We start from the raw sequence: 26201 nt of genomic DNA, 5'->3' as shown, positions 1-26201 counted from the left end.
CCTTGATAAGTTATGATCTCTCTACTTCAATTAGTTTGTACAGTTTTGAATTCCTTATTACTTTGGTTAGAGCCCCGACATGCCACACCTTAACCGATCATGATATTCCAGTCATGCAGGAGAAAGTGAGGACTCCAGGTGCTGGAGATCACAGTCGAGAGTGGTGCTGGAAAAGCACAGCCAGTCAGGCAGCATTCAAGGAGTAGGAGAATCAATATTTCGGGCATAAGCTCTTCATCAGGAATAAAGCTGTGGGCTGGGGGACTGAGTGATAAATGGGAGGGGAGAGAGGTTTCCCATCTAGCCACTCTACCCTCCTCCCTGTCCTATCACTTATCCCCCATCTACTTTCATCTACCTATTGCATTCTCAGCTACATTCCCCCCAAACACCCTCCCTCCCCACCCCCCATTTATCTGTCAGCCCCCTGGCCCACAAGCCTCATTCCTGATGAAAGGCTTATGCCTGAAACGTCGATTCTCTTGCTCCTTGGATGCTGCCTGACCTGCTGTGGTTTTCCAGCACCATACTCTTGATTCCAGTCATTCAGTTTGTCACCCACACCACTTTATTTTTAATTTTTTTGTAATTATTTCTGTGCCTCACTTAATTGGATTAGAGGTCATTCTTTCATTGATTATTCAGCTGTTGACATTTTAATCACCATCTAATACTCTTGGTCACCTGCAGAGACTGATAATCTGATACTCAACTCACGCCAGTTGTATGATCTTTTGATTTCTCTGACTGTGAATTCTCTGCCAATTAACTCTTGAGTTGTTTTCCTCTTCTCTCTCACTGCATTTGACAAAGGGGTTGCGTTCCAAAAGCTTGTGATTTCAAATAAACCTATTTGACTTGAACCTGGTGTTGTGTTATTTCTGACTTTATCAGAGGGAGGATTTGGGCAGGCTGAGTGAATGGGAAAAAATGTGAGTTTGAGGTTATCCAATTTCTTCGGTGGAATGGAGAAGCAGCCTATTTCTTGGTGAGAGATTGGAAACTGTGGATTTCCAAAGGAACCTCCTATGTCCTGTTCACAAGTCATTGAAAGCTAATTTAATTTGACTTATGGCAGTAATGTGCAGTTAGAGCAAGCAATTCAGAAATCAAACAGTTTGTCAGCTTTTCGTGCAAGTGAACCAAAGAAGTGTCTCTTCAATTGTATATAAATCTGAAGATTATTGGAGAATTATGTGCAGTTTTGGACCCACTTGTCACAGAGAGTTTGGTGGAGATCCACCAGATAGATTCCTGGGATGGTGGAATTGCCCAGTGAGGAGAGATCAAGAAGACTGGGCCTTTATTCTCTGGAGTTGAGAAGATTGAGAGGTGACCTCATAGATTCCTTGCAGCAGAAGAAGACATTATGCAGGCTGGGCACAATGACAGATTTAGAGCAAGGTTACAGGATCTTTCCTCATAATAAATTATAAATAATGATGTAAAGTTTCAACTGTATAATCTTCCTGCAGTGTAACTTATGTGATGAACCAATGGTCTGATCTCTGCAAATTTTGCTTGGGTACCTTAATTAAATATGATGTGACAGTAAATCATGGTAACAAAGGTAGAGAAGAGTTTCAAAAGGGATCTTAAAAGGCTGCAATGGAAAATATCGATAATATCCTCAGACATGAAGAAGTGAAATAACATGCATTTTCTTCTCAAGCATTTCTATTATTAGACAGAACATTTAATAAAGGATTTGGGAGGTCATATTGGGGCTGTATAGGACATTGGTTAGGCCATTTTTGGAATATTGTGTGCAATTCTTGTCTCTGTCTTATTGGAAGAATGTTGTGAAACTTGAAAGGGTTCAGAAAACACTTACAAGATATTTCCAAAGTTGGAATGTTGGAGCTATAGGGAGAGGCTGAATAAGCTGGAGCTGTTTTCTCTGGAGCTTCAAAGGCTGAGGGGTGACCTTATAGAGGTTCATAAAATCATGAGGAGCAGAGATAGAGTAAATGGAATTGGTCTTTTCCCTGGGAGGTGGTGTAGCATACAGAACGAGAGGGCATAGGCTGAGGGTGAGTGGTGAAAAATTTCAAAGGGGCCCAATGGGCAACTTTTTCATGCAGAGAGTAGTGGAATGAGCTGCCAGAGGAAATAACGAAGGCTGGTACAATTAGAACATTTAAAAGGCATTTGGATGGATATATGAATAGGAAGGGTTGAGAGGGATATTGGCCAAGTGCTGGCAAACGGGTCTAGATTAATTTAGGATATCTGAACAGCATATACAAGTTGGACCGAAGGGTCTGTTTCTGGTCTGTATATCTCTTTCACTCTCTGACTCTATTTGGCAGTGTGTTCAGTTACAGTGATTCTTTCTCAGCAAATGATTTCCTTGTGATTATTTAAGGCTTTAACTTCACAATTGGTATCTGAAAAGGAAAGCCTTCAGAGTGTGACAGCTGAAGAGAAGAATTTAATATTTGTCAGATAGCTTGGCTGAGAGCCTAAACATGTATTGTTGTGTTCAATGGCACCTAAAAGCAAACAGTTCCTGACTGACAGCATTTTCTTGGGTCTATTTTTCTGATAATGACACACCCATTTTGCCAAATTGCCTTTTCTTCCTGTACAGGATCTGTTGAGAAATGGTTACGTTGAGGAGGAAAAGGCCATGAAGTTGCTAGGACTTGTTATTTTCCCATTTAGCCTGCCGGCTCCTGAACAAAACTTTATGAGTGCTCAGCTCTTTTGTGGGGCAGGTTGGCTCCACCACAGCTATGGTCCCTGGCACCACACAGAAACACAGGGGGAGATAAAGGAAGTAGAAGCCCATCTTGGGGCATATAAGTCAAAGGGGTGAAGCTTTCATTGCGCTACAAAATCACATTGGTTAAAATGTTCACTTTTCATCATCAACTGTGTAAGTATCGGTTATTTTAGCTGCAAAGAGAGCATTAAAGGTACAGATCATAGCCATCCCCAGCTTTACTCTGGTTTATGGCCCAAGGAGCATGAGCAGGCCATGAGAAAGTGGACGATGATTGCTACTTTGGTGTGTAGCGTGAACCTTTCCAGAGGAAATGCATTGCTTATGCAGCCGTTAGTGGAACTAATTCTGGATGCCACTTGGTGTAGTCAAGTACATGGTGCCTGGATATGGACTCCGTACAGTGGGTTAATGTCCAAGATTCATATACAGCATGCGATTAATAGTAAAAGTTGACTTTTCACTTGCAGTGGGTGAGCATCACATTAATACTGTTGTCTTTTCAAGGGCCTCACATCACATTAAAGTGAAGTCTCCTCCATCACAGAAGGAAACATTTACCCTGACCAATCCAGGAGACATGACAGCCATTTTCATCTCCATTGCTCACTTGTTATTTGCGTCAGAAATATGCCATGATGATGTTGAGAAGCTGGCCTATGTTGGCTATCAATGTCCATGGAAGGGGATGTGGGTAGTGACTGCCTGTAGAGATTTTGGTTTTCTGTCAGTTTACACTGAATTCTAAGCGGTTTGAAATGCTCCCAGCCGCTGGTTCTAGGCACTGGACTTATTAACCAGAATGCAATGAAGAGGCTGCAGGCACATATTTGTGGGGCGGAATAATCTCTATTTATTGATGTTAAAAACACTCAACAGTACACTACTACGCAGACTTACAATGTACTGACACCACCAGCCTCCAACTACTAGCTAAAGTGGAACTCTGGAGTCTTGGGATTGCTCTCTAAGCCGAGCGTGTTTTCAAGGTTCACCAGAAGTAATTGTTCTGGCTCGTTCCGTGCCCTGAATGTGGGAGGGGACTTGCTGCTGCACGACTGCTCAGTCCAGGTTGAGTTCACTGACGCAGTTAGACGTGTGTTGGAGGTTGCCGGCTGAGCACTTCTTTACTTCTGCTTGGTTGTGGAGCTTGGTCTTCACCTCAGTTTTGCCTGAGGACTTGTAGAGTCTGTCAGGTTTGTTGTTACCTCAGATTCTGTCCAACTTAGTTTCTTCTTGGCATGGTCAGTTGTGATGATCACCATCTTTTGTTTCTCTGTACTCTCTGCAAGCACACTCCCCTCACCCCCCTCCATCCCCAAACCACCCCCAACTGCCCCAGATGTAAGATGGGGACCAACGGTTATATCAGTAGAAGAGCCTGCCAAATCTTTGCAGCAATCTCTGGGCCCATTGTCTCATTGATCCTTCCTTCTGTGTTTGATTGACTTTAAATTGCCCATAGTGTTCAGGGATGTGTACGTGAGGTGCATTAGTCAGGGGTAAATATAGGGTAAGGGGAATGGTGTCTGGGTGGGTTACTGTTTGGAGGGTCAGTGTGGATTTGATGGGCCAAAGGGCCTGTTTCCACAATGTAGGATTTCTATGATTCTTTTGTTGTTTACTAGTGAAATTTTCATCTTGTCATTGAATATTTGTTTGAAAATTAGGACATTTGACACCAAGGATCTCTTCACTGCCAATTCTTTATGATTTTCCCAATTTTCCCACCAATATTCACATTTTTCAGGGAATGGGAAGATACTACCCATTTTATTCCTCATCCTCCCCTTCTTTGAGATAAGACTTTTTTTTTTGTCACTTTGGTAGATGTGACTTGTGACTTCAACTCACCAGCCTACCTACCATGCAACACACCTTCATGCAAGTGTCATCCAAATGCATCTTAAACTGCTTTCCATTTGGAACTTGATGTAATTTCTAAACTCATCAACAAACTAATGGAAGGAGTCATTGACAGTACTATCAAGTGCCAGCATTGGTCAGCAATAACCTGCTCAATGGTATAAAACAAAGATCTTGGACTCCGGAGATCTGAAATAAAAATTGGACTCAAAATGTTAACTTAGCTTTCTTCCCGTAGATTCTGTCAGTCCTGCTGATTTTTGCTTGCAATTTCTATTTTTTTGTACCTGCTCAATGATACTTAATTTAGGTTTCACCAGACTCTCTCGGCTACTTACCATTTTATAGACTTGGCCCAAATATGGAGAAAAGAACTGAACTCCAGGGTTGAGGTGAAGTTACCCGTAACATTAACTGACCGAGTATGACATCAAGGTAACCCAGCAAAATTAATCTGAATGAGATTCAGGAGGAAATCTCTCCACTGGCTGGAGTGACACTGGTCACCAAATCAGGTTGTTGTAGTTCCTGGAAGAAAATCCCCTCATGCCCAGGACATCACGGAAGGAGTTCTCTTTTATTCAACAATGGAATATGGGCTTAATTTCTCATCCATAGTTGCCCTAGACATGATGGTGAGCTGCCATCTTGAACTGTTGCTGTCCATCTGTTGTAAGAACACTCACAGGGAGAAAATTCTGGGATTTTGACCCAGTGACACTGAAGGAACAGTGAGATGTTTCCAAGTTAGAATGACAAACAGCTTAGAGGGTAAAATGAAGGTGGTGGTGGTGTTCTCACATATCTCCTGCCTTTGCCCTTTGGATAGTAGTGGTCATTGGTTTAGACAGTGCTGCCAAAGAGAGTTGATGAATTTATGCAGTGCATCTTGGAGATGGTATATGCTGGTGCTGTGTTTCAGTAATGGAGAGAGTTAATATTTAATGTTGTGGTGCTATTCAAGTAGGTTGCTTTGTAGGGGATGGTGTCAAATTGTTTGAGTGTTTTTGGAGCTGCAGTCATCCAGGCAAGTGGGCAGTATTCCATCACACTCTTGACTCATGGCAGTCAGATAGGCTTTGGAGAATCAGGAGGAGAGTTACTTGCTGCAGGATTGCAAGCCTCTGACCTACTCATATAGCCATTGTATTTGTATGGCTAGTCTAGTTCAGTTTCAGAGGCAACAATAGTGGATGAATACAGCAATCGCCAAACAAGAATGTTCCTTCCCAGTTTGGGGAACACTTCAGTATTCAGCCTCTGATTCCCCCAGGATGTTGATAGGGGGTATTCAGCAATGGCTGTACTATTGAATGCCAAAGGTCAATAGCTTGTTGGAGGTCATGATTGTGTGGTATAAAAATTATTTAACACTTATCAGCCCAAACCTAGATATTGTCAAAGTTTTGCTGCATTTGGACATTGGTTTTGGGTAATCCAAGATGAAGGATGGGAAAAAATTGTGGCTGTAAGAGCTGTTCCTTTTTTGAGATATTTTAGATGTTGGAGGTGATTTCCCTGAATTCCAGGAGCAGCAATTACTGTTTTGAAATTTTGGGGCACAAAAGATCAAAGCAATGGCACTTTAAAAAGGAGGAAGCCAGACAAAGGCAGTGACCACGTGGTCAGAGAAAGAAACCTTCATTGCTGTCTGACACAGCAGTGAATCTGCACAGTTACTGCCTTTACTGTTTGAGTTCAGATGTCTCTGGTCATCGGAAAAATGAACAAACAGCGAAGTTCACAGCTGACCTTGGAGGAACCTATGTGAGAGAGCTCACAGCACAGGAACAGATAAGTGTATGGTTTTTAAATGTAGTCTTTGCTGTAGATCTACATTAGTGAGTAGCATGGGTTCTTTCTTGATTATATGCTTTATTGAGATCTGTCTTTTGATTAAATTTTAATAATATAAGCCACAAATATTAAGTTAGCTTGGAGCAATAAAATGGTGCTATTTTCTGGGTCTGTAGATTGTGAAGGAGCACAGATGGCCTTTAATCGAGTGATGTATTCTTCCTGTTGGATGTGGGAGTTTAAGGACAGTTTCCAAGTGACTGATGATAATGTCCGCAGGAAGTGTCTTTGGTTGTGAATCCTATCAGATCGTAGTTAGTGGCAATGTGGAATTTACAAGAGCTAGCGGGGTGTGATAGATGGCAGTTATAGGAAGTGAGAAAAGCCATAGATACAGCCAGGTAGATGGGTTACTGCCAGGAAAGGTAAGAGGTTAGGCACAGTAGTGTAGGAATCTCCTGTGGCTATCCCTATCTCAAACAAGTATGCTGTTTTGGAAAATGTAGGAGGTGATGGACCCACAGGGGAATGTAGCACGAATAGCCAAGTTTCTGGTACTGAGAATGGCTCCAATGTAATGAGAGGTATGTTGGTTTCCAAATGATTGACTGTAATAGGAAACTCTCTACTCAGAGGCACAGACAGACAATTCTGCGGCTGGCAGCAAAAAATCAGAATTGTGTTGTTGCCTCTTTGGTGCGAGGATCAAGGATGTCTCAGAGAGGGTGTCAAGAGTGCGGTGTTGGAAAAGCACAGCAGTCCAGGCAGCAACTGAGAAACAGGAGAATTGACTTTTTGGGCATAAGCCCATCAGCCCTGAAGGGCTTATGCCTAAAACATAGATTCTCTTGCTCATTGGATGCCAAGCCAGCATGTAGAGAATGCCCAAAAATAGCTCTCTTAAAGGAACCTTTATCAATCAATAACCTGTGAACCAGAACCCCCAAGAAGAAGAAAAGAAGACCGAAATACAGAGAAGAACTGAAAGCTGTCTGGTTTTGAGATAATAAGTTTTACTTTGTAAATCTAAATCTGGTATTTATCGGACTAGTATTGTAGAAGGGGAAGGTAAAAGATAGGTTAGAGGAAGGAGTTGTAAATAGTTGTTAGTTAATTATTTTCTGTGATACTTTAAGAAATAAAGTTGTTACTTTTTCTTTAACTAATTCTTGGCCTATCAAATTTTCACAGATTACTGCATGGGATAAATCTTTTTCTGTGTTGCTGGGTTAAGATAAACAGGAGGGTTTACCCCGTGTTGTAACACATTGAACTCAGCAGTAATGGACTGAACTGACATGGTAACTTTGGAAAAACTGAAATTTTGTTTACAGCTATCATAATGAATCAAGTTTGATAATGAGGACTATTTATCAGCTGGATTTTTGATTGACAAGAAATTGTGCTGTGTAAATATCATATAGTTGATTGGTTGGGTCACATAGCGGCTCAGTAGTTAGCACTGCTGCCTCACAATGCCAGAGACATGAGTTCACTTCTAGCCTTGGTGACTGCCTGTGTAAAGTTTGCATGTTCTTCCCATGTCTGCATGAGTTTCCACCAGATATCTCAGTTTTCACCTACATTCCAAAGATTTTCAGTTTGAGTGGATTGGCCATGCTAAATTGCTTTGTAGTGTGCAGGTTAGATTCATTAGCCATGATAAATATGGGGGTACAGGAGTGGAGGTCTAAGTAGGATGCTCTTTGAAGGGTTGGTACAAACTTAATTGGCACTCTGGGGATTCTACGATTTCTAAGTGGAGAATACCAAACACAAGCTAATTTTCCATCAAAGTTCATTAAGGGCAAAAGATACATGTTTTCAAGGAGGCACAAGAAAATCTTAAACAGTTAATTGATCAGACCAATGTGGGAAACATGACACATATGTGATGCTTACCAGTGGTCAAATGGATTATTTTCTGAAGACTGGGTCATGTCAAAAAGTTTGAGTGTACAGCTTTTTTATATAGAAAGAGTAGAAATCAGCATGCCTTACAGTAAGCAATCAATTATCTTGGAGAAGAGGCCAATTGATCAACAATGAGAAGTTGAGGTAGAGTGGGCTTATCTCCTGATTGGTCTAACCTGCAGACAAATCCGTGTAAACTGGTTCACTTGTATTTGTAAGCATTGTTTGTGTTAGATGTTTAATAGTACTTTTGTGGTGTGTTTTGTTTGAATGAAGAACATGGTGATATTTTTTTTAGACCTGCCTTGTGTTGTTGCTACCCAGGTAAATCTGACAAACCAGGGAATATGGAATAAAAGTTTACAACAGTTCAATCCCCAGCCACTTCCACCTCCTCTTAGCCTCATTCAGGAGAACCCGAATTTTATCTTCTTTAAAATTCTAGGGTTCTCTTTTGGATTTCATGAAGCATTTCTGGGCCAAAGTATACATGCAGATCATCCTTAATTTCTTTTCATTGCATTGTAAATAAAAACATAACCGCTGCTGGCGCTTACAAAATAATTTTTAAAAGTTAATTGCAGTCCCTTTGAAATTGTAGGTCACGTAAACCTCAGTGCCACACCTCATTCTGAATAATGGAATTATTTTTGAATATTAAATGCTAAATGACAGGTTTCAGCTCAAATTTGGCACTGCAACAAGTTCACATTCAATAATTATAGATTGCAAATATATTCACCTGTTGCTTGACAGCTTATAAACAGGCTAACCATACTGTAAAAAGTTTTGCTCACACCCAGAAATGTACAGAACTATAATAAGTTCTTCAAAGGAGTTCTGAGAAGGAAGTTGGGATGAACTGGTTTGACATCATGAATAAGAATCGTATTAGAACATTTGTCCTTTCCAAACATTGTAAAACATAGTCCTTTAACCATTTGTAGTTTTTGTTTTCAAGGCTGAAGCTTTTGCATTGATTGTCAGCCAGAAGTTTCAAGTGGATGGTCCATTTCAGTGGCTTCCTTCAACCTTCTGTTTTCAGTCTTCAGCCAATCCAATTCACACCAATTTATTTTGAAGGATAGCGAAAGACACTGGACAATGAAAATGCTATGGACCCTGACAACATTTTGGTAATCATACTGAAGACCTGTGCTCCAGAACTAACATGTCCCTGGCTCAGCTGTTCCAGTATAGCCATAATGCTGATATCTAGCTGAGAAAGTGGGAAAATTGTCAAGATACATTTTGCGCATAAAGAAGGGGCAAATCCAACCTAGCTAAATACTAACTTGTCAGTTTAATCATGATCATCAACAAATGATTGAAGAGGCCGCCTATATAGCACTGCTGCCTCACAGCGCCTGAGACCTGGGTTCAATTCCCGACTCAGGCGACTGACTGTGTGGAGTTTGCACATTCTCCCCGTGTCTGCGTGGGTTTCCTCCGGGTGCTCCGGTTTCCTCCCACAGTCCAAAGATGTGCGGGTCAGGTGAATTGACCATGCTAAATTGCCCGCAGTGTTAGGTAAGGGGTAAATGTAGGGGTATGGGTGGGTTTCGCTTCGGCGGGTCGGTGTGGACTTGTTGGGCCGAAGGGCCTGTTTCCACACTGTAAGTAATCTAATCTAATCTAATCTAATCTAATCTAATCTAATACTTGTCAGGCAGTATTTTCTCAACAATAACCTGCTTCCTGGCACTCAGGAGCTGAACTGCAGAGGTGAGATAAGAGTGACTGTCGTGGATATCAAGGCAACATTTGACCTATCATGGCATCAAGGTTCCCCAGGAGAAAGTGAGGACTGCAGATGCTGGAGACCAGAGTTGAAAAGTGTGGTGCTGGAAAAGCGCAGCAGGCCAGGCACCACACTTTTCAATCAAGGTACCCCAACAAAGCTAGTCAATGTGAGTCAGGATGAAAACTCTCTGCTGGTTGAGTGATATTTAACATAAAGAAAAATAGTTGTGGTTACTGGGAGTTAATGATTACAATCCCAGGCCATTTCTGCAGGAGTTCATGGGTAGTGTCCTAAGCTGAACCATGTTTAGCTGTTTCATCAATGACCTCCCTTTTATTATAAGATCAGAAGTGGGGATGTTTTTTAATGCTTGTCTGATGTTCAGCACCATTTATAACTCCTCAGACAGTGAAGCAGCTCATAATCATCGACAATGTCCAGGCTTCAACGAGCAAGTAACAAGTAACATTTGGGCCAACAAGGGCCAGACAATGACCATCTCAAACAAAAGAATCTATCCAAAACCCTTGACGTTCAATAGGATTACACATCTGAATCTCCATTATCAACAGGCTGGCAGCTACAATTAACAAGATACTGAATTGGACTAGCGATTTAAATATTGTGGCTATAACAGCACATTAGAGACTCAGACTTCTGCAGTGAGTAACTCACATCCTGTCTTCGAATATCTCTACAAGGTACAAATCAGGAGAGTGAAAAAAATACTCTCTTCTTGCCTGGATAAGTGCAGCTCAGCAAAGCTCAAGAATCTTGACACCATCCAAGGCAAAACAGTACACTTGATTGGCATTCCATCCACCATCTTTCACACTCACTCACTTCACCACCAACATACAATGTCAGCGGTTGTATCGTTTACAAGATTCAGTACAATAGTCCACCAAGAATCCTCTGCCAGCACATTCAACCCATGAGCTCTGCACTTTGAAGGACAAGGGCAGCAGGAACATTACCACCCACAATTTCCTCTCCAAGTGTATCCTGAAACCTCCGACTTTTTCAGTGGTTGAAGAAGTCAACTCACCACATCTTTTCAAGGTCAAGTAGAGTTAGGAAATAGGTCTTAGAGTCAGAGAGATGTACAGCATGGAAACAGACCCTTCGGTCCAACCCATCCATGCTGACCAGATATCCCAACCCAATCTAGTCCTACCTGCAAGCGACTGGCCCATATTTCTCCAAATCCTTCTTATTCATATACCCATCCAAATGCCTCTTAAATGTTGCACAGTACTAGTCTCCACCACATTCTCTGGCAGCTCATTCCATACACGTACCGCCCTCTGCGTGAAAAAGTTGTCCTTTATGACTCTTTTATATCTTTCCCCTCTCACCCTAAACCTATGCCCTCTAGTTCTGGACTCCCCGACACTGGAGAAAATATTTTGTCTCTTTATCCTATCCATGATTTTGTAAACCTCTATAAGGTCAACCCTCAGCCTCCAACGCTCCAGGGAAAACAGCCCCAACTTGTTCAGCCTCTCCCTGTAGCTCAAATCCTCCAACCCTGGGAACATCTTTGTAAAACGTTTCTGAACCCTTTCAAGTTTCACAACATCTTTCCGATAGGAAGGAGACCAGACCTGCACGCAATTTTCCAACAGTGGCCTAACCAATGTCCTGTACATCTGCAACATGACCTCGCAACTCCTGTACTCAATACTCTGACCAATAAAGGAAAGCACACTAAACGCCTTCTTCCTGATCCTATCTACCTGCGATTCCACTTTCAAGGAGCTATGAACCTGCACTACAAGGTCTCTTTGTTCAGCAACACTCCCTAGGACCTTACCATTAAGTGTATAAGTCCTGCTAAGATTTGCTTCCCCAAAATGCAGCACCTCGCATTTATCTGAATTAAACTCCATCTGCCACTTCTCAGCCCATTGGCCCATCTGGTCATGGTCCTGTTGTAATCTGAGGTAACCCTCTTCACTGTCCACTACACCTCCAATTTTGGTGTCATCTGTACCTCTTATGCTCGCATCCAAATCATTTATGTAAATGACAAAAGTTAGATGGCCCAGCACCGATCCTTGAGGCATTCCACTGGTCACATGCCTCCAGTCTGAAAAACAACCCTCCACCACAACCCTCTGTCTTCTACCTTTGAGCCAGTTCTGTATCCAAATGGCTAGTTCTCCCTATATTCCATGAGATCTAACCTTGCTAATCAGTCTCCCATGGGGAACCTTGTCAAGCACCTTACTGAAATCCATATCGATCACATCTACTGCTCTGCCCTCATCAATCTTCTTTGTTACTTCTTCAAAAAACCTCAATCAAATGTGTAAGACATGATTTCCCATGCACAAAGCCATCCCTAATAAGTCCTTGCCTTTCCAAATACATGTACATCCTGTCCCGCAGGATTCCCTCCAACAACTGCCCACCACTGAGGTCAGGCTCACTAGCCTATAATTTCCTGGAGTGTTTTCATCACGCTTCTTACACAGTGGCCACATGTTTACCAACCTCCAGTCTTCTCACACCTCATCTGTGACTATCGATGATACAAATATCTAAGCAAGAGGCCAAGTAATCACTTCTCTAGCTTCCCACAGAGTTCTCGGGTACACCTGATCAGGTCCTGGGTACTTATCCACTTTTAACCATTTCAAAACATCCAGTACTTCCTCCTCTGTAATCTGGACAATTTCCAAGATGTCACCATCTATTTCCCCACAGTCTATATCTTCCATATCCTTTTCCACAGTAAATACTGATGCAAAATATTCATTTAGTATCTCCCCCATTTTCTGTGGCTCCACACAAAGGCGGCCTTACTGATCTTTGAGGGGCCCTATTCTCTCCCTAGTTATCCTTTTATCTTTAATATATTTGTAAAAACCCTTTGGATTTTCCTTAATTCTACTTGCCAAAGCTATCTCATGTCTCTGTTTTGCCCTCCAGATTTCCCTCTTAATACTTTCTTTATACTCTTCGAAGGATTCACTCGATCTATCCTGTCTATATCTGACATATGCTTCCTTCTTTTTCTTAACCAAACTCTCAATTTCTTTAGTCATCCAGCAATCCCTATACCTACCAGTCTTCCCTTTCACCCTAACAGGAATATACTTTCTCTGGATTCTTGTTCTCTCAATTCTGAAGGCTTCCCATTTTCCAGCCGTCCCTTTACCTGAGAACACCTGCCTCCAATCACCTTTCGAAAGTCCTTGCCTAATACTGTCAAAATTGACCTTTCTCCAATTTAGAAATTCAACTTTTAGATCTGGTCTATCCTTTTCCATCACTATTTTAAAACAAATAGAATTATGGTCGCTGACCTCAAAATGCTCTCCCAACGACACCTCAGTCACCTGCCCTGCCTTATTTCACAAGAGTAGGTCAAGTTTTGCACCTTCTCTAGTAGGTACACCCACATACTGAATCAGAAAATTGTCTTGTACACACTTAAGATATTCCTCTCCATCTGAACCTTTAACACGATGGCAGTTCCAGTCGATGTTTGGAAAGTTAAAATCCCCTCCCATAACTGCCATATTATTGTTACAGATAGCTGAAATCTCCTTCCAAGTTTGTTTCTCAATTTCCCTCTGACTACTGGGGGGTCGATAATACAATCCCAATAAGTGATCATCCCTTTCGTATTTCTCAGTTCCACCCAAATAACTTCCCTGGATGTATTTCCGGGATATCCTCCCTCAGCACAGCTGTAATGCTATCCCTTATCAAAAATGACACTCCCCCTCCTCTCTTGCCTCCCTTTCTATCCTTCCTGTAGCATTTGTATCCTGGAACATTCAGCTGACAGTCCTGCCCATCCCTGAGCCATGTTTCTGTAATTGCTATGATATCCCAGTCCCATGTTCCTAACCATGCTCTGAGTTCATCTGCCTTCCCTGTCAGGCCTCTTGCATTGAAATAAATGCAGTTTAATCTATTAATCCTACCTTATTCCTCCCTGCCCTGACTGTTTGACTCACTTCTGTTCTCAGCTGTACCCGCCTCAGATCGATCTCTTTCCTCACTATCTCCCTGGGTCCCACCCCCACCTTACTAGTTTAAATCCTCCCAAGCAGTTCTTGCAAATTTCCCTGCCAGTATATTAGTCCCCTTCCAATTTAGGTGCAATCTGTCCTTTTTGTACAGGTCACTTCTACCCCAAAAGAGATTCCAATGATCGAAAAATGTGAATCCTTCTCCCATACACCAGCTCCTCAGCCATGCATTCATCTGCTCTATCCTCCTATTCCTGCCCTCACTAGCTCGTAGTACTGGGAGTAATCCAGATATTATTACCCTTGAGGACCTCCTTTTTAAATTTCTGCCTAATCTCCCTTCAGAGTCTCAACCTTTTCCTTTCCAATGTCGTTGGTTCCAATGTGGACAATGACCGCCTGCTGGCCCCTCTCCCCCATGAGAACATTCTGCATCCTCTTTGAGACATCCTTGATCCTGGCACCAGGGAAACAACACACCATTCTGCTTTTTCTCTGCTGCCCACAGTCTATCTGTACCTTTGACTACAGAATTCCCTAACACAATTGGTCTCTTGGAAGCCGACGTACCTCTCAGTGCATTAGAGCCAGTCTCAATACCAGGAACTTGGCTTTTTGTGCTACCCTAGGTTCCAACCTCTTTCCCCTTTCCTGGAGTTAACCCATCTATGTGACTGTATCTGAGACTTTACCCCCTTCCTATAACTGCCATCCGTCACATACTGTTGCTATTGCAAATTCCTCATCCCTTCTATCTGTCTCTCTAACCGATCCCCTCGTAAGATTCGCATCCAACAGCATTTATGGCAGATATAATCCGCAGTAACCCTTAAACTCTCTTTAAACTCCCACATCTGACAAGAAGAATATATCACTGCAAAGGCCATTTTTGCTCCTTCACAATCTACAGACCCAGAAAATAACACCGTCTTATTCCTCTACAAACACTGTCCCAGGTTCAATTAATAGTTATGGCTTATATTTGAAGTTTAATCAAGAGACATATCTCCAAAAACATATAATCAAGAAAGAACCTACTCTACTCAATACTGCAGATTCTCCGTAGGCCACACTTAAAACAACAACTAACTTATCTGATTCTGTGCTGTGAACTTTGCCCAACAGTTCCTCCAAGATTAGTTGTGAATTTCACTGTTTGTTAATTTTCCTAGATGCACTCCGATATCCTCTATCTTAGATTACCTAGAATCCCAGTGTTACTTAGATGACATTCCCTAAATGAATCTAGAGCTCCTTTGTAACACAATCTCACACTTACTATTCTTCTGCTACATACCAGGTAGTTTTGGCCACAATTACACTTGTAAAAGTCACAACTAAACAATCAGTCTTTTTCAAGTTTCTCCAATAAATATTCAACATTCCACACAAAACTCAGCTAAAGAACTTTAGTGTGCCCTTTAGTGTACAAACATTGTCCCCACCAGGATCTTATTTTTGGGTTTGAAGATTTATGTGACACCTGCATGAACAGGTGTGTTTACTGCTTTAGCCAGGAAAGCCATGACATGGTGGCCCAGTGATTAGCACTGCAGCCTCACAGCACCAGAGTCCAAGCTTCGATTCCAGCCTAGGGCGACTGTCTGTGTGGAGTTTGCACATTCACCCCGTGTCTGCGCTGGTTTCCTCTGGGTGCTCTGGTTTCCTCCCACAATCCAAAGATTGTAGGTCAGGTGAATTGGCCATGCTAAATTGCCCATATAATTTGGGGAGATGTGGGTTAGGTGCATTAATCAGGGGTAAATGTAGAGTAGTAGGTTAGGGGAGTGGGTCTGGGTGAGTTCTCTTTGGAGAGTCAGTGTGGACTTGTTGGGCCTAATGACCTGTTTCCACACTGTAGAAATTCTGTTAATCAAACTTCCAACTTGTGAACCTCACTTTCAGAAGGCCTGTCAACATGGTGTCTTGGGGTGCTTTTGTTTCATTAAATATCCATGCATTGTTGCTTCAGCTACAGCAAGATGACTTGCAGAATGTTGCTGGTTTCATGATGGAGACTGTAGAAATAGGATTACATTGTGCAGTATCAACCTGAGAAGCCCCAACTGCTAGCTGCATAACCTTGGAATTGGTAACAATAGTCTGAGCTGGCCGAATATCAAGCAAATGGAAGAGTATTTGCATAGACACTGTAGTGTAAGGCTAGAGAACTCAGGAAAATAAATACTGATGTTTGAAAACTGTTCACGTTACAGATGAGGAAGTATTGGAGGTCTTTGAAAATATAAAGGTGAATACATTTCTGGGACCTGATCTAGTATATCCGAGGATGTTGTGGGAAGTTATGGAGGAAATTGGAGGGCCCCTTGCAGAAATATCATCTGTAATGATGGGTGGTGTGTCAGCTAACTGGAGAGCTGCTAATTCTGTGCTGACTTTTAAGAAAGGAAGTAAGGAGAAGCCTGAGAACTATAGACCTATGAGTCTGACTTCAGTGGTGGGTAAGTTGTTGAAGGTAATTCTGAAAGATTGGATTTATATGCAATTGGAGAGGCAAGAAATGGTAAGGGATAAATCAGCATGGTTTTGTATGAGGGAAATCGTATCTCACAAACTAGATTGAGTTCTTCGAGGAAGTAACCAAGAAGGCTGATGAGCGTAGAATGGTAGACATTGTGTACTAAGCTTTTGACAAGATTCTGCATGGTAGACTAATTAGTAAAGTTAAACCATATGGCATTCAGAGTGAGCTTGCCAATTGGATACAAAATTGGCTTTACGCTCGGAGACAGAGAATGGTGGTGGAGAGTTCATTTTTGATCTGGAGGCCTGTGACCAGTGGTGTTAATCAGGCTTGGTGTTGGGTCCACTTTCATTTGTCATTTATATGAGTGATTTTGATGAGAATAAAAAGGCATGTTTGGAAATTTTGCAGATGACACCTAAATTGGTGGCGAAGAAGGTTATCTAAGATTACAGAAATTTTGATTAATTGGTCAATGGGCTGAAGAGTGGCAGGTGGAGTTTAATTTGGATAAATATGAGAAAATACATTTTGGCAAAACAAACAAGGGCAGGACCTGTACAATTAAACGTCGGGTCTTGTGTAATGTTGTAGAACAGAGAGACCGAGAAGTTCAGGTACATGAGGGGACAGAAGGGTCAATGGACCAAAATGTTAACTCTGATTTATCACCACAGATGCTGTTGGATGTACTGAGTTTTTCCAGCGATTTCTGTTTTGTTTCTGATTTCTAGCACATACTTTTTTTTGGTTTTTATGACATATACACTGGATGGTTAAGAAGGCATTGAGAATGCTTGCCTTCATTGCTCAGACCACTGTGTACAGGAATTAGAATGTCATTTTGAGGTTGTACAGGATCTTGTTGAAGCCTCTTCTGGAGTACTGTGCCCAGTTCTGGTTGGAAAGATATTATTAAGCCAGAGGGGGTTCAGAAGAGATTTCCTGGAATATTGCCAGGAATGGATGGTTTGAGTTCTAAGGAGAGGCTGAGACCTTTTTCATTGGAGCTTAAGAGTTTGAGGGGTGACTTTGTAGAGGTTTATAAAATCATGAGGGGTGTAGATAAAGCAAATGTCTGGGGTATTTTCCTTAGGATGGGAGATTCAAGATTTAATAAAGACATGCAGTGCATCTTTTTTACACAGTGGGTGGCTCAGTATGGAATGAACTTCCAGAGAGGGATGCTGGTCTAGTTACAATATTTAAAAGGTATTCGAATCGATACCTGAATAAGAAATGTTTGGGGGAATATGGGCCCAGCACAAGGGGGTTGGAGCTGTTTAGTTTGGGATTATGATTGGCGTGGACTGATTGGAGCAAACAAATCTGTTTCCATGCTATATGACTCTAATGATACAATAAATTTGAAAGAGGACTAACTTGTTTTTGGTCTTCTATGAAACCAATACCATTTCCCTATAGCAAAATCTCAGCAAACTTTGTAATATACTGGAGATAAATTGCTGCACTGTTGTGAGATCCTGATCGTCCCACTGACCACTTGAAGTGAACAGGCCAACAGAAATGGCAACAGACTGAAATTTCATGATCAATGTTTTATCTTTCACTGTAGCACTAAGAATTACTACTTCACAGAAGAAGACCATTTGCTTCATCATACCTGTACAGGCTCATTAAATGAACATCATTAGTAAGTACCAGTCTCTTGTTTTTCCCTCATATTCTTGAAAACCATCTCTAATCAAGTAGCACCAATCTTCAATGCTTCAGTTAAATCTGCCTCCATCACATTTCATTGCAGTGCGTTCCATACCTAACTACGTGCTGAGTGAAAAGGTTTCACATCAACCCCCATGCTTCTTTTGTATACCGGTTTAAATCTATTCCCTCATTCTCTCTCCTTTTATGAGTGGGATCAGTTTCTCCGATCAAATCACTCTAGCCTGCTTATGACATTGAAAACTTCTAACAAATCTCCTCTCAGCCCTTTTCTCTCTGAGAACTTCTTCAATTTACCTTCATAACCAAAGCTTCCCATTCCTAGACCTATTCTCATGAAATGTTTCTGCACACTCTCTGATGTATTCACATTTTCCCTGTAATATGGTGCCCAAACTGTACACAATATTCCAGCTGAGGCCTAACAAGAGTCTTGCACAAGTTCAACATGAAATCCTTGCTCTTGTTTTCTATGCCCCTATTAATAAATAGGAGGGCCCAGTACTAGCTTTGTTTAATGCTCTCTCCACCTGTTCTTCCATCTTTAATGATGCACATTTACTGTACATTTCCCTCCTCCATTAGATCTCCAAAAATACATCACCTTGCATTTGCCCAAACTAAATTCCATGTCCCATTTCTTAGCCCAACTCCCCAGCTTATATCTAGTTGTATCTGTTGCCAATCCTCCTCACTATCCGCAGCTTCTCCAATCATCGTGTCATCTGCAAACTTACTAATCAGACCACCTACATTATTTACATATACTGACTTAGTCATTGAAGATTTTGCATAATGGTGCAAGGGTGTATTTAAACAAATGGTCTGTGACCAGTGGTGTTCCACAGGGATCAGTGATGGGCTAAGAAATGGAACATGGAATTTAGCAGGGGTCCCATCACTGATCCCTGTGGAATACCACTGGTCACAGACCATCTGTTTAAATACACCCTTACACTATGATGCAATGTCTTCTATGACTAAGTCAGTTCTGTATCCAACTTATTAGCTCACCATGGATTTTATCAAACTCCATATGAACAGCATCTTCCACCCTGCCCTCATCAATCATCTTTTTCACTTCCTCAACAACCTCAATTCAACCTCCCCATGCAAAGCTATGCTGTCATGGCTAATAAGTTCATATTTTTCCAAATGTGAGTAAATCCTATCCCAAAGAATCTTCTCAAATAATTTCCCCACCACTGACTTAAGGTTCACCGGCCTGTAATCTCCTGGATTATCCCTATCATCCTTCCTAAACAAAGGAACAACTTTGGCTCTTCTCCATTCCTCTGGGACCTCTTCTGGGACTAAAGAGATTACAAAAATTTTGAGCAAGGCCCCAACAATTTCCTCACTTGCCTCCATCAGCATTCCAGAATAGATCCCATTTGGCTTGGGGACTTGTCTGCTTTTCAAAACACCCAGCACCAACATTTTATATTGACATGCCCCAGAATACTCACATACCCTTCCCAAGATTCACCATCCACCATGTTCTTCTCCTTTGTAAATACTGAATCAAAATATTCATTGAAGACATCACCCATTTCTTCTATCTCCATGCATCAATTCCATCCTTTGTCCCTGAGCCTACCTTTTCTGTAACTACCCTGTTGTTCCTTATGTATATATAAAATTTATTAGGATTTTCCTTAATCCTGTCTGCCAAAGACATTTCATGGAATCTTTGGCCTTCCTAATTCCTTGTTTGAGTTCTTTGCTGCCATTTTTGTATTCGTCAAGGGCTACATCCATCTTCATTTTCCTAAAACTTACTTATGCTACCTTTTTCTTTTCGACTAAACTGTCAATTTCTCTTGTCATCCAAGGTTTTCAAATTTTGCCATCTTTATTATTCCTTTTCACAGGAATATGCTGGTCCTGAACTCTAATCAATTGGCACCTCAAATGTTCCCATATGCCAGATGTGGATTCAGCCTCAAACAGCCATCCCCAATTTAGATTCCCTGTTTCTGTATAAAATTGTAGTAGTCAGCCTTCCTACAATTTAATAATTTCACTGGGACTACTCTTGCCCTTATGGGTAAGCAACTTAAATTTACATTATGGTCAGTGCTTCCGAAATACTCTCCCAATAAAACTTTGATCACCTGGGTGGACTCATTCCCCAAATGCCAGGTCGAATATGGCCCCTCCCCCAGTTGCATTGTTTACATATTGTTTTACTAAATCATCCTGGACACACCTAACAAACTGAACCCCTCCGTACAAGTCAAGTTGGAGCTGGTCTCTTCCACGCTCTTCGACAGTGACAGCAGCCTTTTTATTGGACCTACTAATAAACCATACATTTCTGATGGGCATACCACCCCATCACTGTCCTCATTTGTGTCCACTGCAATCGAGCCCACCCACTGTGGAACTGACACATGCAGTGTTTTCCATCTGTCCTGTCTGTAGTCTACATGTGCCCACTGACTATGCCTGGCTGCTTGTCAGAGCATTAATGATCATTCATCTGGCTTCTAGCATCATATACTGGCGGGGATAGCAATCTATATCCAGGCATACTTGTCAGCAGTTGCTGTATCCAACAATGTGCTGCCTTGCACTGCAAGAGAAAAGAAGAGTTTTAGTGAGTGTGGTGTAATATCTTTGATGAATTTATTTGAAACAGTTTGAGCAAGCCATAAGTTGTAAGGTGCTTGGAATTGAAACAACTTTGTGAAGGTGGAGCAAGACAATGAACATGAAGTCTGAATTGTAGCTAATAAGGGTAGTTGTGTGATGAGGATCATAAATGGAAAAGCATGAGTGGCTGGTGGTGAGTGATAGGATTAAGCATGCATTCACTAAATAAGTCCATAAACATCTTGTGACATTGCATTCATGTTCTAAGCAATCAACAGATGAAAGGTCATTGATCTGAGATATTTGCTTTTCTTGTCTGTACACTATATTGCTGTACCTGTTGAATAGTTCAGCATTTCCTATTTGTTTTCAGATTTCTCACGTTCACAGAATGTTGCATCAGTACATGTAATGTATGTGAGCTTTAAGTGTAGGGTGCTAGCCTTTTAGCAAATGCCTCATTGCTCAGGCATGCAGCCATTTAATAGTCCATTCAATACTGGGCTACAAACTACAATCGTCAAAATTTGCAGACAGCATGAAATTTGTGCGATATCTGCATTACTTTTGAGTGGTTGTGGGTTAGTCTTGCACTGTCATCCCTAGAATCAAGGGACTGTACAGTTCAGCCATCTTAATGTCAATTCAGTAACTTAAAACAAAATCTTCTTGGCTCTTGAAGACAATCAAGAACATTCCAGAAGACAACATGCTATAAATAATCTAACCTAGACTCGAACTATATTCTTTCAATTTTCCTGCAGGAATAGATTGCCTAGAATTTATTTGATGGACGAGAGTTAATTCCTGCTTGGTAATACATTCCAAAGATTGAATACACTCAATGGAAATAAGGTATTTAATGACGTCAATCCTAAATATTAGTTTTCAAATTTCATATTAATGTTGTTATCCATATTGGGAGCAAATATTATTCTGAAGTATTTTAAATTTATTCTTTTTATTAATATAAAAACTTCAGTCAAAGTTGTTTTAGTTTAATATCGTGATAGAAAAATCTTAAGTCTAAATGTCTTTTTGAACAGTAGTTTAATTCTTGTGAAGCGTTGGACTAAAATCATACACAATCTTGAAATGCAACCTTTTGCATTCATCCACTGTTGTGGATCGTCCTTGGCAGGATTAGTTGTATTGCCAATCCCTGATGACCTTTGAAAGGATGCTGGTGGGTTACTCTGTTGAACAACATCAAGGTGAAGATACTCATGCCAAGATTATAATGTTCTGCTTGCTTAGTACAACTCAGGCTACTTCAGAGCTGGCTTCAGATATAGGTAAGAGCAGGTAAATATGGCTGATTTCCTTCTGTAACAGACATCAATGAAATAAGATGGGTTTATTTTGACAATTTGATAGTTTCATATTCACCATTATAAGTATCACCTTCTTATTCATGATTTGGAGATGTCAGTATTGGACTGGGGTAGACAAAGTTACAAATCACACAACACCAGGTTATAGTCCAACAGATTTAATTGGAAGTACTAGCTTTCAGAGCACTGCTCCTTCATCAGGTGGTTGTGGAGTGCACAATTGTAAGACAGAATTGATAGGAAAAGTTTACAGTGTGATGTAACTGAAATTGTACATTGAAAAATACCTTGATTGTTTGTTAAATCTCTCATCTGTTAGAATGATCCATGATAGTTTCACTTCTTCCATATGTAAATCACAAAACCTTTTTTAAAACTTACATTCTCAGGTTAACTGTAACAATTGGTGTCAGCGCAGATAAGATGTTGAGATGTTAAAGGTGTTAGCCCCTGTGTTCCCTGTCTGTGCCACAATGTTTAGACTGATTCTAATCTAAAAAGTGAGTTAACAAAGTCTTACATAGATTCATGCAGTTTTTGAGCAAAGTACAATTTAATTCTGTAAGTACAAATTCAGCCCACAAGCGTGTGTGTGTGTCTGGAGTGGGAATTTGTGTGTGTCTGTGAGAGGTTGTATATGTGTGAGTGTAAAGTGGTTTAAGTCTATGAAAAGGTGCATGTGTGTAGTGTATATGTGTGCGTGTCAGGGGTGGGGGGTTTTGGGTGTCTGTGTGAGAGAGAGTATATGTGTGTGTGAGAATGAAATGTCTAAGTCTGCAAATGAGTGTGTGTGTTTGTGTCTGAGGTGAGGACGATAGGATGAGAGATTTAACAAACAATCAAGGTATTTTTCAATGTATAATTTCAGTTACATCACACTGTAAACTTTTCCTATAAATTCTGTCTTACAATTGTGTACTCCACAACCACCTGATGAAGGAGCGGCGCTCCGAAAGCTAATGCTTCCAATTAAACCTGTTGGACTATAACCTGATGTTGTGCGATTTGTAACTTCATATTTGTGATTTATTTAATTGCAAGACTTTAAACTGCCCTTCTGTCATGGAAGAATTTTAACTCATGTCTTCAAATCCATTTGTTTGGACTTTGGATTATTTATTCACACATCCTCAATGTACAGATCATATGCTTTTATAAAGCTGTTGACAAGCTTATGGAAGTTATGTAAATTGGCTGTCATTGCAAAGACATGACGGCAATGTAAAATCCTTCAGTGAGATCATTTCAAGTGTAAAACAGAATATAATTCTACGTTACCGCCCTCTAGTGTTCACAATTTCATGCTTCTTTCTTGTCTATGTCAAGATTCTTCAATTTGCTTGATTTTTTTCACTGAAAAAGCTAGTAACTGAAGAGCTACAAAGAAGCAACAGAACATCCATCAGTTTGAATGTACAACATACCTTAAAATTCCAGCTTCTTTCAGATAGGTACCAAATATGATAGCAATCTCTACCTTTAGTCAATTTCTGAAATGCCTCTGAACCTGTTGTAATCTGTTGCAGTAGTAATTTGGAATTTCAGTCTTGCTTCTATTTTAGTTTTGAACCCCAGGCACCAAGGAATTTGGGAGCAGACAAAACATTTATTCTCCATTTGTTTGAATCAGAACTCACTACTTCTAATTTATATAAATGCATGAATAATAAGGCTAAGCTCAATTCAGATTTTTCACAAACTTGGCAAGAATAATATGATTGGAAAGGAGGGAAAGAGAGTGGGACATAGACACACCAGTATGGGTGTTTATTTCAGGGGAAGAATAAAGATCAAGGAAACCACCTTGAATTGTGTCAGAAAGACTGTTAGAACCAATAATAATTAATGTTGAAAAGGCAGGTCTGCTGGATGATACCTGAAACATTTTTCAGGCAAAGAAACAAGAGATGTCCTAGAAAAAGCAATGGGTATATCTGCTTCTGCTGCAACAATGAAAAGCAGTTAATGTTGAAGTTTAATAGATTGATGTTATAATGTGGTGTACCTATTTTCTATGCTTATATAAATATTAGTTGGATCCTGAAAATACTTGTTTATTTTTTCTCAAGTTTGTTGTTTTGTCATTTCAGCCATTACCAATGACATATAAATACTTCAAACTGCCTGTAGTCCGCAAGAAATTAAGTGGAAACTTAACTGTTCAAAAATACTCTAGTGCAACGGTGCAATATTCCAGAATCCATGATTACTTTCCATTGTAAGGTAAATCTTTTGGCCTGAATGGACCTAATTCTCATCCTCTCTTGCCATCTATTAGATATTTCTACTAATAGATGGCAGTGATAATATGTCATTCTTAAAAGAGATTCAAAGCCCTTTGTTTTTGTTTTACTGATTTTAACTTTCTTAACCTAATTTTCCATCACCTTAACCTATAAACAAAAAGAAGGAAATTCTTTAAATAACTTCAAAACTTGAAAATTGTGTTGGTTCAGAAAAGATTTATCTAATTCCCCCCAGGTAATTAAGTCAGTGTTTTTGACAATTCACGTGAAAAAATAATATAACAAGAGCAAAGTATTCCTTGACTATTGACATTGATTCAGGTTTATGTTTGACAATGAACACAGCTCTTACTTTGCATTTTTAAAAATTTAGACTAAGTTATTCTTACTTTTGTGGAGAAAAATAAGGTAGTATTGTCTTTAAAACATTGGATCACGGAATATAAAAAGTGCTACTTTCAGGTAGTTAATTCCAGATAATTGCAATTAGAGAGTCTGCCTGTCTATCATCATTGGCGGAATTTTAATTACTGAATACAATTACTCATTTTAATTTCTTCATTCCATTCAAATACCCAGGAACTGATCTGCAATATAAAAATTAGGAGCTTCAGTAGTAAGCACCTAGTTTGCTAGAATGACATTGCCTTTCTAGTTTCAGGACTAACTAATACAATGCAACGCACTGTTTTAGCAATAATCTGGGCTTTTGCTCTCCTTAAAGGTAAGACTTTACTAGATATTTTTGTTTTCATACATATCAACAGCTAAGAAACACAACTTCATAGTTTTATAATTTTTGCTTGTTTCAGGGTGTATGTGCATATGGGGCATGCATGTCACTCAAGGCTCTTGATTTACTCATTAATTTCTTTTATTATATACTGAAGAATTGTTAATGAATATTTAGAAACATGTTTACAGACAGCAATTGAAAACCAATGTTTTGTTTTGGTACAGTACTCACCCCTTACACTTTTCATGCTTATTTTGAACAGTTATCTACATTGGGTAAATAGTGGTTAACATCTATCTTTGATATTGGTCCTAATTACAGAAATAACACATAATCTTTACAGGTGCAGAATCATTTTGACAGATGCAGTAGTTTCAATTGGCTGTTTAAATCTCATTGATATGCATTTACCTTGTTGATCTATCTGTCTTAATTCTTTCACTTAGATCACACATTCCCATTGCCTTTCGTTCTATCTTGTGAACCTTTGCAACTTTGGCACCTGATACAAACCATATTTTCTCCCACGTTCAACTTCTACAGATCTTAGGCTGTGACAGGTGGGGAATGATACGTGACTGCTGTCCCTTGCTATGTTGCCTCTCAGTCCAGGATCTCACCAAGTGCCTGAAGACCTGTCTAAAGTGTTTTTATGCTGACTTTCCTTTTGGGAGGCTTGCATAATTATAAGCAAAGACTTAAATTTTCTGATTACACTATCTCCTGCCCATAGAGGACAAAATACGATGGCAGCAACATGCACATTAATTTTGCATTCTGTGGTAGTAACTAATTTATTATTTCAGTCAAGAAAAGAAAAACTAATTGAGATAATAAAACTTATACTGACATTGTACTCCAAAGTAACGGAGTCTTCAAATTTAATCGCATTTTTCCTTCTTACATTAAGATTCAAAGTTTCAATTAAACTGTTGTAAGTTTTTCAATTTCATAGCTGTTTTTACAGTTTGTTAGCAAAGAATTTAATGAACGTTAATTGTCAAAAGATGTTTATAAATGTTAGTTCCTGAAATTCACTCTTGAATTTTCTTCTAAGTCTTTCAATAAGCAGAATCAATAA

Source organism: Hemiscyllium ocellatum, chromosome 23 (assembly GCF_020745735.1).
Source record: "Hemiscyllium ocellatum isolate sHemOce1 chromosome 23, sHemOce1.pat.X.cur, whole genome shotgun sequence".
NCBI classification, from domain to species: Eukaryota; Metazoa; Chordata; class Chondrichthyes; order Orectolobiformes; family Hemiscylliidae; genus Hemiscyllium; species Hemiscyllium ocellatum.
Note: the sequence above shows the minus strand (reverse complement) of the source record.